The sequence below is a fragment of the Colias eurytheme genome, chromosome 17 (assembly GCF_061535395.1).
Source record: "Colias eurytheme isolate Ceu_HAF_F1 chromosome 17, ilColEury1 Martin Lab GWU primary, whole genome shotgun sequence".
Taxonomy (NCBI): domain Eukaryota; kingdom Metazoa; phylum Arthropoda; class Insecta; order Lepidoptera; family Pieridae; genus Colias; species Colias eurytheme.
Genome location: NC_142996.1, coordinates 6239024 through 6257104, shown reverse-complemented (window position 1 = coordinate 6257104; position 18081 = coordinate 6239024). Strand labels below are relative to the sequence as shown.

Here is an 18081-nt window from a genome sequence, read left to right as displayed (position 1 = left end):
TATGGTCATTTTATTTATATGCCCTTAAGTTGCAATCTGTTTAACCAATGTTTATAACAAACTAACTCTACCATTTTTTTATTATTTGTTAAAAATATTGGCTTCATCACTGCTCTATTTAGATTTAGATGAGATATTACCATAAATAAAATGAACCAATAGCAATTATAAATATAGAAATATATCTGAAAAATAGAATTCATGCCATAAAATATAGAGTTCGATCTATGAAGCAAAAATATTTTTTAAAAAGTACGATTTGAGATAATTATGTAAAATACATTTCAAAACGTAGAGGAGGGGGAGAATTATTTGAAACATTTTTCATAATTCCAACTTAAATTGAATTTTAACACAATATTATCTTATTTAATGATTTATTTACAAAATTTTAAACACTATTATCAAGTGTTAGTAAGTTATCTCCTATTCGAACACATTCTTTCTTCATAAAATACTAGCGACCCGCCCCGTCTTCTCACGGGTGCAATGCTGATACTAAATACACTACAGAAAAACTATAAACGTTGCATATAAAAACATAGCGACCCGCACCGGACGGCCGGCCGGTAGGCGGTAAACGCTACGTCCCGCAATTTTTAAATCTGTAATATCTTCGAAAATATTCACTTAAATCATACGGTGTAAAGGGCCATATAGATCATTATTAAATGAACAATGTATTCAAGGTATTTAATTGGTTAAGGATTAATGCTGTATTGGTTAAAATCACTTCGAAAATTAGCCATTATTTGTCGTAAAAAGTAAATGACAAAAAAAAGTTATTGTGGGTTATCCCTAAGAGATAGACATATACTATCGCGGACTTTTCTATAGACCTTTTCAATGTGTATAATACTTAGTACATTATTTTGATAAAACTCGTAGGGTTCAGCCTGCGTTTGCAATGTAAGCGGAAAAAATGTAATTTTTTACGACATCACATTGGAAACGTGGAAAAAAACAGTACTTCTCCACTATTTAATGGATGTTATTATATATATAAACCTTCCACTTGAATCACTCTATCTATTAAAAAAACCGCATCAAAATCCGTTGCGTAGTTTCAAAGATTTAAGCGTACAAAGGGACATAGGGACAGAGAAAGCGACTTTGTTTTATACTATGTAGTGATGATGATCTTAGGTAAGAAATGAGACGCTCTTGAAATTTCATATACACAGACAGAAGTGTTATATTGTATTAGATTATAAAAAACAATTGACAGATTACGCAAGAGGAACTCCACAGCATCCGTCGAACGAGGAAGATGCTATTTGGATAGCCCTCAGAAAATAATCTTCATAATCGACCGCTATTTTCATACCGTGAATCATGCAATCACGATATTGAATAAAATTGTCTTCACCTAGACCTCGGAACGAATATAGGTTAAAGCTTTTTGAAGGTCAACCGAAGTTGACAGTGAACTACGCTAAAATCTAATGTATTTTAGGCAAAACCTTGGTGTTGTAAATGCTCGCACAAGTGTTGCTAAGTTCTTCATCGGGTGAAAATTTAGTCATCAAAATTAAACAGTTTTCTCATTTGAACTTGGTAGCAGCGATTAATCCATACTATAATATTATAAATGCGAAAGTAACTCTGTCTGTCTGTCTGTTACTCAATCACGCCTTAAGTACTGAACCAATTTGCATGAAATTTTGTATAGAGATATTTTGACACCCGAGAAAGGACATAGGCTACTTTTTACCCCGGGACATAGGATAGGTTTTATCCCGGAAATCCCACGGGAACGGGAACTATGCGAGTTTTTCTTTGACGGCGCGGGCGAAGCTGCGGGTGGAAAGCTAGTAAACTATACAAGTATGATGTTCTAGTACAAATGATAACATACCTAGTGAGAAGTGCCTAGAGTCCAATAAGTACTCACTTATTTTATGCATGTTTCGTATGAATAAGCAAATATATAATACTGTGCAGTAACTCACACTCTCTAAAGCGCGTCACACACGGTGAAGATACTATAATATTTTATCTTAAGATACTGTTATATTTTATATTACAGTATCTTAACGCATCCGGTATCAGCGTTCGGACCATCATTTTTCTTTTTGTCATTGCGTACTAAGACTCCTGTAGAATCGCCATCCTGTTACAAATGACCCACAAAATTTCGCGTCGTTTGTAACAGGATTCATAATTATAATTTTCTTAACACTAACATTAAGAAGAATAATTTATTATTTTTCTATTTTACATCTTATTGATTACCTTTTACTTAAGTACTATTTTTATGTACTATGATTATATATTATTTTACGATACTATTATGTTTTTTAAGATAATACAAACGTTTCCTATAAAACTTATTTATTTCTATCAGAAGTTAGTATATACTTTTAACAGTAATATAATTGTTTTATATTTAGTGTACGAAAGCCTCTATTTGTAACGAATTTCAATTAAATTGTATCAAAAATAATTTAAAATTTGACTCTACATTGGCTCTACATTACACTCACTTGCGCCATCTAGTATCGACTAGCAGAATGAATTATATATTCCATAATATGGAAAATATTATTTTATATGAGCTACTACTATTTTTACAAACCTCTAACTTTTAAAATATTAAAGACAAAAATTTCTATTCAAATTAGGGCGGTTAAATATAAAAAATATCCAGGATTCAAAGTGTTTTTTCAATTAACTCATATAAATTATGATTGATAAGAGATTCTTCGTGGTACAAACTACTTTAAAACGTCCTATTAAATAAAGAGTAGGTAATATTATAATAATTCGTACTTTGATACTAATTGTAATTTATAATGTTTGCTGTGTGTAAACAAATATATTGGCATAGATTCGGCATGATGTTACAATGTGTATTATCATAATATACTTAGTTATCTAACCTAGTGTTATATAGATACCAATTATATAAATAATTCTGCATAGTGATTTTAAACCCTTCCGATAACAACATAATACATTTACGTGTATTCTTATATTACCTATCTAATAATTAAAATCCTTATTTATGAGTGAGGATTATTTTTAAGGTTTTAAAGGGTCCTAGAAAACAAATAAATTCTAATGCAATTGTTAAGTATGATAGTTTGTATAAATCGATATACTTACTTATCCCTTTGTCCTTCTAGAAAAGTATAAAACTATGATGGACAAATGATGTGTAAGTATATATTATGTTGCGTATTCATTCATATTCACAACGCGGCGTTTTTATTTATACCTTTTACCGCTTATCGGCGCATCACGCCAGGGAGCAGCTTCGTGCTGTTTAGTTTAGTTGCCATACGGGCAGCGAGGTAGCTACTCGTATCTGCCGCGTGCCCTCTAGCGGCGTCGCGCTCCGCCGGTTCCCTCCCGGTGACCTTGAAGCCGTGCCGTTCATTGGCCGCGCTCTGCTGGCCGACGCGCTCCTCTCTGTTCCCTAAACTATGCCATTTGAACACAATCACATACCTGCCTGTGTTCTGTGCCCCGCGCGTGCAAGGGCATGCGTGCAGGTGGCGGTGTTATCGTACGTCACCTGTCAAAACGATGTGACAACCGCTTTATAACCTCAATGTGACTATTTTTGTGGAAAATGGCTGTTTGGAAAATGTTGAGACCGACTCGAAACGATATTCGTAAGTAAACTTCATTTATGAGCCGGGTTCTTCCTCTTATCGGCTGGGAACGTGGGTGTTTTTCTGTACACATCTGCATACATAGTATGCACACAACATTAGGTACCTATATAAAAGACAACTCAAATACAATTTTATACTGACAAAACAGCAGACAAAGCCGTGATCTCTGTGCGTATTCTAAAAATAGCTTGCTCAGTAATGGCGGTTACGTTAATCAGCAGTTTACTTTAACTTGGATAATTAATTGTTGAATGTTTATATCGCAGTGCTCTTGCATGAGTAAAAGTGACAATCACGCTCGGTTCCCGTGCTACAATTGAGAAGCAAAACAATGAGCTATTTTTGAATAACTTCTTATCAAAGAAAGTGGCTTTATGACAAATTTAATAAGTAGCTTACAAATATGTTGTAATGGCCACAGATAATTATTTTTTAAACAACGTAATAATGTACCGATACCGGATATTTATAACAGTTTTTCATGCTGAATGCATTACGTATGCATTGAGTGTTATACATATCGATTACCTAAGTAGTTATATACCTATATCAAAGGATAAAAGAGAATGGAATAGATTGTAAAGCGAACCGATGACTGAAATTAAGATCTCAAGCATTTATAACTATTTTAGCGCGATATCTGAGCATAGCTGCACATATTATTATATGCATTTGCATACAAGTTATAACATCTTTATTATAATTTCAATTCAATTCAATGCAATCAAAATGAAGAGACAAAAAGATTGTATTATTCCAGTGTGTTCAAAAGTACATTTTATTTAATATTTTGCCCCAAATAAAAAATAATATAATGCGTATAAATAGATGAGAAATTTGGAAACTAGACATAAGTATAATATTATATTTTAAGAATTAATTAACATATTATTTATTGACATTTCCCTCCAATTTAAACAATAAATAAGCCATTACACATTTCATTATTTAAAGAAAAGTGGAAAAAGCCAAGCTCTAACCATTTACGTAAAAGGCAATATAAATTAATGTGCATGACTATCCGCTCTACAACGCAACGGAAGTGAGAAGAAATATAGTACACGTTATTGTTATTGTTTTGAACGTAATTTAGGATGATCCAATTAGTGGTTAGTTTAATATGGGACTTACTAACACAGTTCGTGTCTTCCTTGCTTAATTATACTATTTAAGGGCTGTAACGTGTTTATTAGAATACATAAAGTTTCTTCGGTGAAATGTTATTTATAATCAGTTTGTGTTAGCATGATTTCATATCCTTAATCAGAATTTGGGTTTGGGTTTGGTTTGGTATCCTGTAGTATTTGGGTTTTCATCCTGCAGTTTTGTCTCCAATAGAACGCTCTCGATCCTCTTCCGCATGAAAAATGAACGTTTACGACATAGGTACTTAGTTCGTAAGATTTAAGTGTGAAATTATAGTCTACAAATTTTTGGTCCCGTTATAAGATACTAATAACATAGGCAATATTATCTTTTATAACGGGACAACCGGCTAAAATCAAAATAACTATTAAGATTTGCCTGATTTATTTATTTTTTAATTAACCATATCCGTGCTTCATATTCATATCTTTAAAACATCACTTTCCCATAGCATCTTATCTTACTTGTAGGTGATACAATTCACACACAGTTCCTAAACACGAAATAAACTCTAAACTAGTTTGTTTGAAATAATAATACGCGACGTGTGAATGTAGAGCCTTGGTAAAGCTCGATTTTTTATCACACTACCTTTTAACTGAGATAAGTTTAATGTAGATATCCTGTATCTTTTATAATGCGTTTTTGGATGAATACATTTATTATTTAAATAATATAAAACGTAATAAATAAAAAAATAAATTGAATTAATTTCTATGTTATCTATCGGTTATGTTTGCAGATTTTAAGCATTTTAAGTCTAATGGTCAGATAAAAGATAAAAAAGAGGTACACTGAATTTTATTCACTGTTAAAGTTTAATCTAATTTTATACGATGATAATGACGTAAAAAATAAAATTCAATAAGTTTAATATTAATTTTTAATAACAATTTTGCTATAGAAAATTGAACTTGATAGAGTAGAATAAGTAAGTGCATAAGAAAAATAGTGTAATTCGTCAATAACGGTCATCGTTATCTGATATGTCACAAAAACATATTCTAAAAATACATTTCATTTAAATGTTTATCGACATGTTATTTATAAATGACTTATATACATTTTTGCATTAATTGCTTTTGTTCGTTATTCACTACATTTCAATTGTCATGGTTGTTGTTTAATTCTGTCAGCCATCTATGAACGATGACAAAAATACATTACAAATCAATTATGCACTGTTGTTGGAAAATGCTATTTTCTAAATAATAATATGTAAACAAATTACCTACTGATGTGATATATCCTGTATTAAGCAAAGTTTTTTCTATGAAATAGTGCAGTGTGTGAAATGGGCTAAACAGTACCTAAGTAATAGACAAAAACAGCGTGAAGAGTGAAGAGTGTGAAGGTTACTTTAGTGTGAAGAGGTTTAACTTTAAAATTATCGTTCTATTTCTTTAAAAATGTGAAGTAAATCGTCATAGATGTATTGCACCGATTTTTAAATAATTGTATTGCTCTTTATCATAGTTTGAGTTTCGTTATTATTCGAAAGAACGACTCAATCGTATCATGTGGGACTATTTGGTATTAATTATTATTATTTATTAACTAAGACGAAGACGAGACGAAATATTTTACTAATTTTTCCGTGAAATTGTCTTGTTACATTTCTTTTTATAACATGTAAACTTACATTCTATAGTGACAATATTTCTAAAATACACTATTTAAATAAGATTATTTTCTTATATCTACCCTTAATTTATGAATAGTTATTGTAACTAATGTACAGAATTTGCTTTATAAACGTAGATAAACAATAAAAAGGAGTAATTTTTCAGACATGAATAATAGCTTAATTTAGTGTTTTTAAATGTATGAGATTTCATCACAGCATTATTTATCACGGAAAAAAATACGTAATTGCGTCAGTATTATTGAAACTACGCACTTAATAAAGTTTTACTCAGTTTTATCAATTAATAGCTTATAATACATACAAGTTTAAATTGTATTTATTTTTTTAATACCCATAGGTTTATAAAAGTAAGTAATTCATTTTATATGTTATTGGTTACTCTACATTTTCTCATATACATTTATTAGAAAAGTATTTAGAGGATTAGCAATTGACAACATTTCATTTTTTATAAGGCCATGAAAGAAAAAAACCGTTTCTTTATTTTGCTCTTGCGATTACAGAAAAAAAATTATTTCATTTTTTAATCGCATATTTTAAGAGAAATTAAATTAAAACGATAAATGTGATGATGACGTCATTCATACGGAGGAATAAAAATGCGCCTTAGCCTAATTTAAAAAAAAGTTAAAAAAAAAACTATCACTGACATTTACAGGGTACTTATGGCATGTGTCAAATTTCATATTAATGTCATTTTTGTGAATTATTCATATCAACAAACTTTTAAATCGTGTTATTGTGTTTTGGTTTTCTTATTAATTTTAATCTCATTAGCGTGATGTTTGATTGGAGTTGGACCAATTCATTTATATTATACAAATAGTGCCTATAGTGCTCATAATTTTCTTGAAATAAAAGACTTTGTTTACTTACTAAAAGTTGTATTTATCTAACACATTTTGCAACGTTTTTGGGATAGTATATTTGTTTCCCAGAAATTTTCAGTACCCCTTAACAAATCCTGCATAAAGTCATCATCATCAGTACTTGCGAATAAGTTTCTTTTGTTTAAAATTTGGATCAGCAAATAACAAATAACAATATTTACAAAGCTTGACGAATCAAAATGACAAATGTGCCAAAATGTCAACTGTCAAGATTTTTTTTTTAATTTAAACTAGGTATGTGGCAAAGGAAAAAATGTATTCCTCCGTATGTATGACGTCATTTGGCGCTTACGACATTTTAGAATGAGATGATTTTAAAACTCAAAAAGATGAATGAAAACTTCGATATTTAGAAAAAGCAAAAAATACGTGTATCATAATTTTTGATCTAGTTTTCATTAAAATAAAAAAATAAGTAGCTTAAAATTTTGAAATGTTGTCAATTGCCACTATCTATAAAACTATATAAATTTTATTCAAAATGAATTATAAAAATTATAATTTATTACATAGGTAAGTAAGGGTTCAGAAATAAGATTGTATTCTATTATACCCATTTGAAACACTTGACCATAGAGTTAACAAAATTGTGAAATGTAAGTAACATTACTAAAATTATTATGTATATTTGCTAGTCTACATTACGCACATCAGTTGTCAAAAATATTACGTTATTATATTATCTGTCACGAGACTTATCAATAAAATATAAACATAGATACAACAACTTATCGGCCTAGTTTAGGTACTGATTACAGATTTTTTATTGAGTCGTATCACAATCGATATGTTTTTATCTCGATTTCATTGAATTATTTTGCCAATGTCAGATATTTCGCCGTTTCGTAAAAGTATTTAGGGCTAAAAAGTTTTATTTCAATACTAACAATCGATTTATTTTACTAACTAGTTGCGCCTCGCGGTTTCACCCGCGTGGCTCCGCTCCTGTTGATATTAGCGTATTGATATAATATATTATAGGCTTTAATAAAGGCCTTCCTCGATAAATAGGTGTTAGATAACACCGAAAGAATTTTTCAAATCGGAGCAATAGTTACTGAGATTAGCGCGTTCAAACAAACAAACAAACTCTTCAGCTTTATAAATTAAAATTAAATAAGTATACATTTCAAAAACCTATTTAACAATGACTATGTATGTGTGACTGTATGTATGGCCTTGACTAGAGTTAAATGTAACGATACGAACAATGATGTTATAAATTTATTTAAGTTTGAAATATAATAAAATGAAATCGAACAAAAAGATTGTACAAAAAAATATCTTCACACAATATTTGTCAATCTCATGATAGTTGATGATAAAAACCATTAGAAAAACTAAGCATCTTTTAATATGTGAAGACGTAAAGTGTAGAAAAAATAGATCCGGTTTCTGTACGTTACAGTTATTTTACAGTTTTTTTATTTATTATATTATATTATATATTATATTAGTATAAAACAAAGTCGCTTTCCCTGTCCCTATGTCCTTATGTCCCTATGTCCCTTTGTACGCTTAAATCTTTGAAACTACGCAACGGATTTTGATGCGGTTTTTTTTAATAGATAGAGTGATTCAAGAGGAAGGTTTATATGTATAATAACATGCATTAAATAGTGGAGAAGTACTGTTATTTTTGAGGTTTCTAATGTGATGTCGTAAATAATTACATTTTTTCCGCTTACATTGCAAACGCAGGCTGAACCCTACGAGTTTTATCAAAATAATGTACTAAGTATTATATACATTGAAAAGGTCTACAGAAAAGTCCGCGATGGTATATGTCTATCTCTTATGGATAACCCACAATAACTTTTTTTGTCATTTACTTTTTACGACAAATAATGGCTAATTTTCGATGCAATTTTAACCAATACAGCATTAATCTTTAACCAATTAAATACCTCGAGTACATTGTTCATTTAATATAGATCTATATGGCCCTTTACACCGTATGATTTAAGTGAATATTTTCGAAGATATTACAGATTTAAAAATTGCGGGACGTAGCGTTTGCGGCGGTACCGGCCGGCCGCCCGGCTATCTATTTTATACCCGTGCGAAGCCGGAGCGGGCCGCTATGTTTTTATATACAACGTTCGCAGTTTTTCTGTAGTGTATTTAGTATCAGCATTGCACCCGTGCGAAGCCGGGGCGGGTCGCTAGTTGAATAATAATTAAGAGAAACTTACACATAATTCCGCCAATTAATTACTATCAACCACAGCTATCAACCAAATGGTTGATAGTAATTAATTTTCTATAGTTTACTATCGAATAATTAGTTTCCATCGACCAAATGGTCAACACAGAAAATATTGCAAATAATTATCATACTGATCTAAACACCATTCTTTATATATGTACACTCGAAGTTCGAGTTTAAATTTCTAGCATTTTTATGCTTCTTTAAAGACCTTTGTTCTATTTTACTTTTAAACGTTTCTTCAAATAAATCACGTTAGAAGGATTTTCCGAAACGGATTATTTCATTTCCGGCGATAAAGTCATTCAAATTTGCTGCCGTCATAAAATCATGTTTTCACCCGACCCCTTATCTTACCTCGTGTGTATATTTAAATCTTTTGACAGTTGTTGATCTTAAATTTTCCACATAGATGTATCCAAGGTCCGATGTACGTAATTACTGAAATTGATGGCTCTTAAGACGATACACAAAAAAAAATCTACTGCTTGGCGGGCGGAGTCTAATAGCTCGCTATCGCGAACGCGGGTGTGCGCGAAGTCATTCTTGCAAACTCGCCGCGCTGCCGATTATTATAATATTCTTATACATATATTTAATTGTTGATTTATTGGTTTTATTTTCTTGCTTATAAACAAATAATCTTCTTTTTAACAACTACTTAGACATTATTAATAATTATTATTATTTCGTAATGTTTACTTTATTACAAAATAATACAGGTTATAAATAATCTTTAAAATAACAAAAAATATTGTTACTCTGAAAAAATGAAATGGTACTCAATAACGCGGACTACTGAATGGATTTAGATAGAATTTGATGCTGACGTAGATATAACGTCATGCCCAGAAATGAAAGGTAATATTTCTGAAAGAAGTTATAAACCCTAATTCTTCTCAGTCAAAGTCAAGAGTGGAAGATATCACTAATACAGTAAAACTGATGCGAAACTTTGGATGTTAATTTGTATATTTTTTTGTTAGTTGTTACTTAATCACGTCAAGACTACATTACCAATTTTGATAAAATATAGCTAATTGCCAGGATTTACACATAGGATACTTTTTATCCGAACTGAACACTTCTGTGGGATAAGACAGGATTCACGATATAATCTAATTCCACGCGGGCAAAGCCGCGGTCGGAATGATATTTTTTTAAATAAAAAAATTGTTAAAAAAAACACAAAATATATTGACGCATGTATTTATTTTTTGCACTCTATTATAATTGTAATTATTCATTACAAATAATCAAAATAAAATAGCCAGAACAAAGTTAGGCCCTGGTAGGGTAGGTAGGCAGGTACAGCAATGTGAGACGAACACTGGCTTATTTATATCAATAATAATGTATTATAAACATTAAATTAAGTTTACTTTCTAACAACAAAAATACATAATATTAGCTAATGTGAAAGCGAATCAACCAATCATCCCACAAAAATGAAATGTGCACACAAATATTCATCCAAATCGGTTCATGTCATTAGGAGGAGTGACTGCAGCGCCATCTTCCGGGCCCAATTGTGTTTCCAGATCACCCAGGAACTCAATTTAATATACTTACACAAAATTTTTCGAAATGAAAACTCACATTACTATGTAAATATGAATATAAACCTGTTTTATTACTAAGCAATTTCCCACACAGGTGTAGTAAGTATAAATGAAATAAATATCAACATCAAATTCTTTATACAACATACTTATCTACCACCTTCTAATAAATGTAATTCTTGAAATTATTTCGTATTTTTTTTAAATATAATACTACTCCAATGAGCTCCTGTTCCATATTATGTCCGCCATACTTCCACTAATAGACCGGGAGATACTGACACAAAATTTCGAGTCATTTGTAACAGGATGGCGGTTCTACAGGGGTCTAAGTACGCAATGACAAAAAGAAAAACGATGGCGTGAACGCGGGTACCGGCGGCTTAGTCGCGTGGGCGTTAGTCGAACTCGTCGGAAAATAGCGAAAGTCAAACGATTTGTAACAGTATGGCACTTATTTTTCCTGTAAGTTTGAGGATCAACAAATATAAATACAAAATTTCAAAGATCTATGTGTTGGAAATCTTCACTTATATAAATTAATAATAAATTAAGTTTTCAAGTATGACAGCACTTTTTCCCCCTACTAGAAGTATGGCAAATATAATAATGGTCACATTTTATCAAATACTCTCCAAAAATCCAAATGCAATACTGGTACAAAAAGTTTGGCGAAATAAAAATTTTTTGCAGATTTTCGGCGGTATGGCGACCATTTGGAATCGTCCGAAAAGTATGGCATGGCGATTTTCGTAAATGGCTGCACGACGATAGTTACCTGTGCAAAAGTTAGCCTGGTACAAATGGTTGAATGATTGTTTTATTTAAATCAACACATTCGCATCGGTATGGCGGGCTGTAAGTCACACCGGAAAAGTATGGCATGACACTACCGCCTACTACTTTTTTATGGGCTATCGGTAAATTCTAAAATTTTTGTGTTACAAATCGTTTGACTTTCGCTATTTTTCCGACGAGTTCGACAAACGCCCACGCGACTAAGCCACCGGTACCAGCGTTCACACCATCATTTTCCTTTTTGTCATTGCGTACTAAGACCCCTGTAGAACCGCCATCCTTGTTACAAATGACTCGAAATTTTGTGTCAGTATCTCCCGGTCTATAAGTTCACCATGATTTTTTATTTCTTTGCACTTTGTTGCTTTTTGCTAAAAATGGAATCATGCGATAAAACCAGTAGAGCTTTGATAACATACATTTTTGACTGAATAAAGGTACTTACGAAGGAGTGGATTCACATTGTGAACAATCAGTGGGTTTATTTTCCTTCTGGATTCCGGATTTCTGAACAGATTATTTATGCTATAAATGAAAAAATCTTACACATTCGTTATGTACTTAAAACAGGGGTACATATCAAACATCGTCTATAATACAATTATCATCAAATTTAAAATAAAACCAACTTACTTCATTAATTTGTTCCAATTGTAAGCATTCTTTTTCCTCCAACCTTTATGTTTCTTCTTCTTATTTTCTTTATTGTACCCATTTGTCTCATTTTGTCTTATCGTGTTGTCACCCTTTTTTACGATTGCGCGAGCGACACAAGTTCCCCGTGTGACGGCCGTAGCGGGAATGACTCGTGCAGCGATCGGGGTAGGAAGGTACAGGGCGGCTCTCGCTATATTGGCTGGTCGCGCGCTAATTTCAAGTATTTCTTGTTTATTTCAAAACCATCGCATATTTCAAAATTCTAACACGGTAGACGTATAGGTTGTATATTTTATAGTTAATATCCAAAAAGTCGTAACTTTACGTTTGTTATTTTGAAGATGCCAGAGATTAAAAAAAAATAACAATGATAACTTTGTATTTTTTTTCTATCGAGAAAATATCATGGAATCATGTTTCTAAAACGGTAGACGTATTGTGTTACTATTGAACTTTCTTGTCAAGAATTTTCATCACGACAACTTTAATAATATAAAAATTACGAAGGTTTGAAAAGGGCCGTAAATGTTAGAAAAATTAATTCATCACCTTAAATTATTTCTATTTTCTCTGGCTAGTGGTTTTGAACGAGAACAACTTGGCTATAACTCTTCCTATTTCTGTTTTAAACATGTGATTAAACTGTCAACGTATAGATACATTTTAAATTTTAATACGTCTTCACAGAGCCTCAATAGATACATCGATAAATAGTGTGAACAAGTTATTATCTATTTTCGTTATCGGTCACAAAATTTAGTAAAGGAAACTGAATTAATAGACTCCACTAATATCCTTTTAATGTCGTTAAAATAAGGCTAAAGATAAACATCGAGAGGATTATTATTTATTAGCATTAGGAAAATATTCCATATTTTTTAAGAAGTACCATTAATGGTCATACAAGATAATATAAAATAGAGAACAATTCATCTATATATATATATATCTTTATCTTTGAAATTTGGCCAAATTTATTTGAATTTTAAAATTGAAATTGAAACTTCACAATTTTGCACAATAAGTAATTGTAAATAACCTAATTTCGACGTATCGATAGCGGCGCAGGGTTTTGTCATGAATAATGTAGCTCTGCTAAATGTATGTAATTCTTCAGCAAACGTGATCTGCGTAGGTATTAGGTCTTCGAGGTATCATCGTGAATCGAATTTTAATGCTATTACATATTCCTAGACTTAAGTGGACTAGAAAACTCAACTTGTCACATTATGTGAACAAGAAAATACTGTCAATTCTGTAAACAAGGAAGCACTCTTTTATTGTCTAGATCTTAGGAAATACTACAGAATACAGTAAATGTATGCAAAATGAGCATATATAAGATTATATATTGACGAAGTATTAAGTAACATAAATTAGAATCTTAGCGTTCCCATGGAACTGAAAATAACCTATAAACCTACAAAAATAGTCACTAAATAAAATCAATCAACACAATTTAGTAAAATCTAGTTTTCTTGAATATTTATGCATAAATCTAGCTTAATTAAAGAAACGGTAAGTCTCATAAATTAAGTTTTTTTTTCTCGAGTCTTCGTGAAACCGTTGTCCTGTCTAACATTATTTATGTTAACATTATTAGTACAGTGAAAGCAAAATCTTGAAAAAGTGACGCAAATCGTTTATACGTAGAGACTGTTAAATTCCTTTGTGATTCATTATTGCCGAAAATATAATGAAGAACTGTGCGTCATGATTTGTACAAGGCTAATTTTAAAGATTTTTTTACGTTTTTTGGTGGTACCATATGAGAATAACGATTCATCAGATTTGTTAGCGAATAAAAATGGTCTCAATCTAACAAAGAGGATACTGAAGAATAATATAAATTGATGCAAATGTATCTTCTACTTACCACACACATAATAATAATTTAGGTGATCATAATATATATTAAGGTGCTGATTCGATTTCTTGACGAAAACGTGTAAAAGTCAGACCGATCACCGAACAGGCCGTTTTGCAGGAATTCCCAAAAAGGTATGATACCTTTACGTTCACAAAAGTATATAAAATAAAACATCGATATTAGCATTCAGGTCATTATGAATGTAACCGACATTATTGGCTATTTAAGTGTGTAATGTGTACATAAATTCGTAATTTCTCAATGGCAACCCGCGAAATTGTAATACGTGCTCCTTTGTCGTTCGATTTTGTATGCGAATTGCAAAATCGGGTATGGATTGAATGATTGAAAGTTATTGTATGTCATAAACTGTGAATACAAATCACAGGAGTGATAAATGTTATCCAATAATACTTATAGTACCGAATTGTTATCACGTGATGATGTTAATAGTGGTGCAATAGTGCTATAATTACGGAAAGAACACAAAGAAATATATAAGTTGCTCAATGTTTAGAACTGATTACGCTTTTCTTTGTTTGAATTTATTTAGATATTAGACAATTTTTTGAGTAATAAAAAGTAAAAACATAGACATTAAACAACTTTATGTAATAAAGGGAGATAATAAAGTGCAGATAAAATCATTGATAGACATATAGACTAACTCGCTGAAAAAAATGTGTCTTCTCCTTTCCTTCCTTCCCCCAGAAAAACTTATGTATGGTTTACCACTTCAACATTTTATTTTCAATTAATTAAATATTCATTATAAGCAGTAGGAACCAGTATCTTCGAGACAATTTTTTGTTCAACAACTGCACAGTTGTAATCACTAGACCAAGAAGGACACAAAAAATTAACAGTTCCATCTTCTGACTGAATCTTTACGTAAACAACTTTATTTCCATAGTTTTTTGAACACAAGATTAAGTCATTCGCAATTGTAACGATTAAGCACTTTATGGTCTATGGTACACTATATTCACACACAAAAACTAAATCACTATATTGGATAGTGATTTTCCATACCATCTTGATCATCAAGATCAAATATTTTTCTTGAAATTATGAGACAACAATTTTCAGCATGTAGTAGGTACAATTTATGATGGCACATAATATGTAATATATCTAATTAACTGTTGATATTGTTAAATTCTATTCCCGAGTTCTTAAGGCTTATTCTCTCAACGTTTTCGCAAATATTATCTGCTATACCGACAAAAATAACCGACAGATACTCAAGATTATATCTCTATCACATCACGATCTAAATGTGTGAAAAGTGTTTCTATGCAAAACCACTTGTTAATCATATCAAGATGAAGAATTATTGCGTCTCGATAAAAACTCTCATTTTATAAGAGTAAAAAGTAATGTGTGCTCATACGCGAAAAAATAAAATTATAAATATCTTACTAATGATTCACGTAACCCTCCAAAATCCACATAATATCTATAGATACTAATATTATAAAGCTGAAGAATTCGTTTGTGTGTTTGCTGAACGCGCTAATATCAGGATCCAACCAACCATTTAAAAAAATAATTCATTGTTAGATAGTCCATTTATCGAGGAAGGCATATATTATGTATATCATCACGCTAACACCAATTAAAGCAATGCGGGTAAAACCGCAGGGCAGAGCTAGTAGATTATAAATTTTATTGCGCTAAAGGGGTATTAACGTCTTGCACCGGAATTAATATTTATCATTCGTGACCAATGTTTACGAAGTGCTAATCTTAATGTTGCATTTGATTTAGGATTACGCTAAATCAAAAACTATATTAAGCTGGTTTAACATCCCCTGTACACATAATACGTGTAATATTATTTATTTAAATTATGAGAAAGTTTTTAAATTATATTAAATTATAATTTGCTGTATAAATTCAGAAACGTCTTAATTTACTGGATCAAGGCTAATGGAATTGGCCATCCATGTTACCACGAATCACGATACAATATTATATCAAAAACAAATTAATATAAAAATTATATATTTATTATCACTATTATAGAGCTGGTATCATTCTTCATAGCTTTGCGAAAAGGAAACTGCCAATACATTTGTTATTGAAAATTTATGCAACTAATCAGTTTGAAACTTGAGGAAGGAACAGTCAACAGGGCCATATTGTTTTATGCTCCCACGTGTAAGAACTTGATAATGTTATTGTGTGTATGTTTGTCTTTTATGGTGTAAAACGATTGGACTGGGGGTTAAATTTCTTAATCGTCCATTCGTTCAAGAATGGTTCTTAGTTACTATAGAAGCAATTGTGTGACCAACATTCTGCTCTCGATTTGTAGAGATTGGCCAATAATGAAGCTAAGAATTTTCTTTAATGTTCAGGATCAGCTATAGCAAAGGTTTGTTATAATTTTGTTACAAGAAACCGATTTGATCCTATTTCTAAGAATAATTTCCTATATTCGCTATAAAATAGTTAACGATCTGATACGAGATTAAAAACAACCTTTATATCTCCTCGTGCACTTGGATTAAATGGCGCAGTGCCAGTACTGGCGTTATTATAATATTATTTGTCTATTACTTTTGGCTATCTGACAGTTTTGCTTCCGCTATCTCACTGACGTAAACCTGAATTTGAAGGGTATTTCGTCTGTTAATTGAAATCACACTAAAACTAGCCATAGCCTGTCTTTACTTCCGTATATTTTAATAATAATTAGCCCATTCTGGTCTAAGCCTACTCTATGCCAAAATATCATCAAATTTCAGAGCTTCAGGAATGATTGAGTGACAAACATCCATCCATTCACACTTTGGCATCTTACTAATAGGGCTATTAAAGAAAATGTTACGTGGGTACAATTTTAATGTTAGCATAATGACGGTGCTCCTTCATTTCTACCAACAAATAAATTCAGAAGAACAATTTCGTGGATATTATGCTCAGCAGCAATATACCGATTCTACCAAAATCACTCTATTTAAAAGGAGTATTCTAGCTGTAAAATGTCTGCAGCGTGGGATACTTAGTGCCAATAAGAATAGTCATTTAAAAGTAGATCAAGAAACAGTGTTAATAGTCAGTTTTAATATTATGTATATTATAATCAGTTTTATTGCACTAATACGTTTCTAATGCTAAAATTGTTTACACAGCTCCCAATAAACATTTACAATTTCTAAACGCGTTTGATCTCTCAGTGCGCCACTTTATTTTCGTCCCCGTTTATTTTTTCTACCGAAATCTCTCTAATGTGAGGAATTCTGTTACTTTGGTAGTTTTATTTCATCATAAACGCGTTAAGTGCTGACATAAAATCATCAGGGTTTTACGATCGGATGATGTTTGCGATTTGTTGCATATTGAAGATTCAGGAGGTATTTTGGTCTTCTGAAGTCCAAAGGGTGCCAAGGACGGGCTAACAACATTTTCTGAGATCCTATTTGTCGTATTTTAAATATTTTATTTATTAATTATGTAGTTGGTTTGGTAGAGCCCGTAGAAATAATTTTCAAAAGCAATAAAATTCTCAAAATCAAACAACAAAAAGTAAACAAGACTGAGGTTGAACTACCGATATGTCTGTCCTCTCTCAAAAAGTCGAATGAAAAAAATAATAAAAATTTCGAATGCATGCGTGGAAGATTTTTGAACATAGAATATCTATTTCTTCAGCAGAGCCTGCAGCGAAAC

General features: G+C 31.3%; 1 protein-coding gene across 1 annotated transcript in view; it reads left to right on the top strand.

The window, feature by feature from the left end:
• The first annotated feature begins 3260 nt into the window (after positions 1-3260).
• The window catches only part of for (cGMP-dependent protein kinase for), a 126825-nt gene continuing 112004 nt past the window's right edge, over positions 3261-18081 (top strand). The window contains exon 1 of the mRNA XM_090111833.1: positions 3261-3620. The gene's annotated coding sequence lies outside the window, so the exon portion shown is untranslated. The remainder of the gene's footprint in view (positions 3621-18081) is intronic.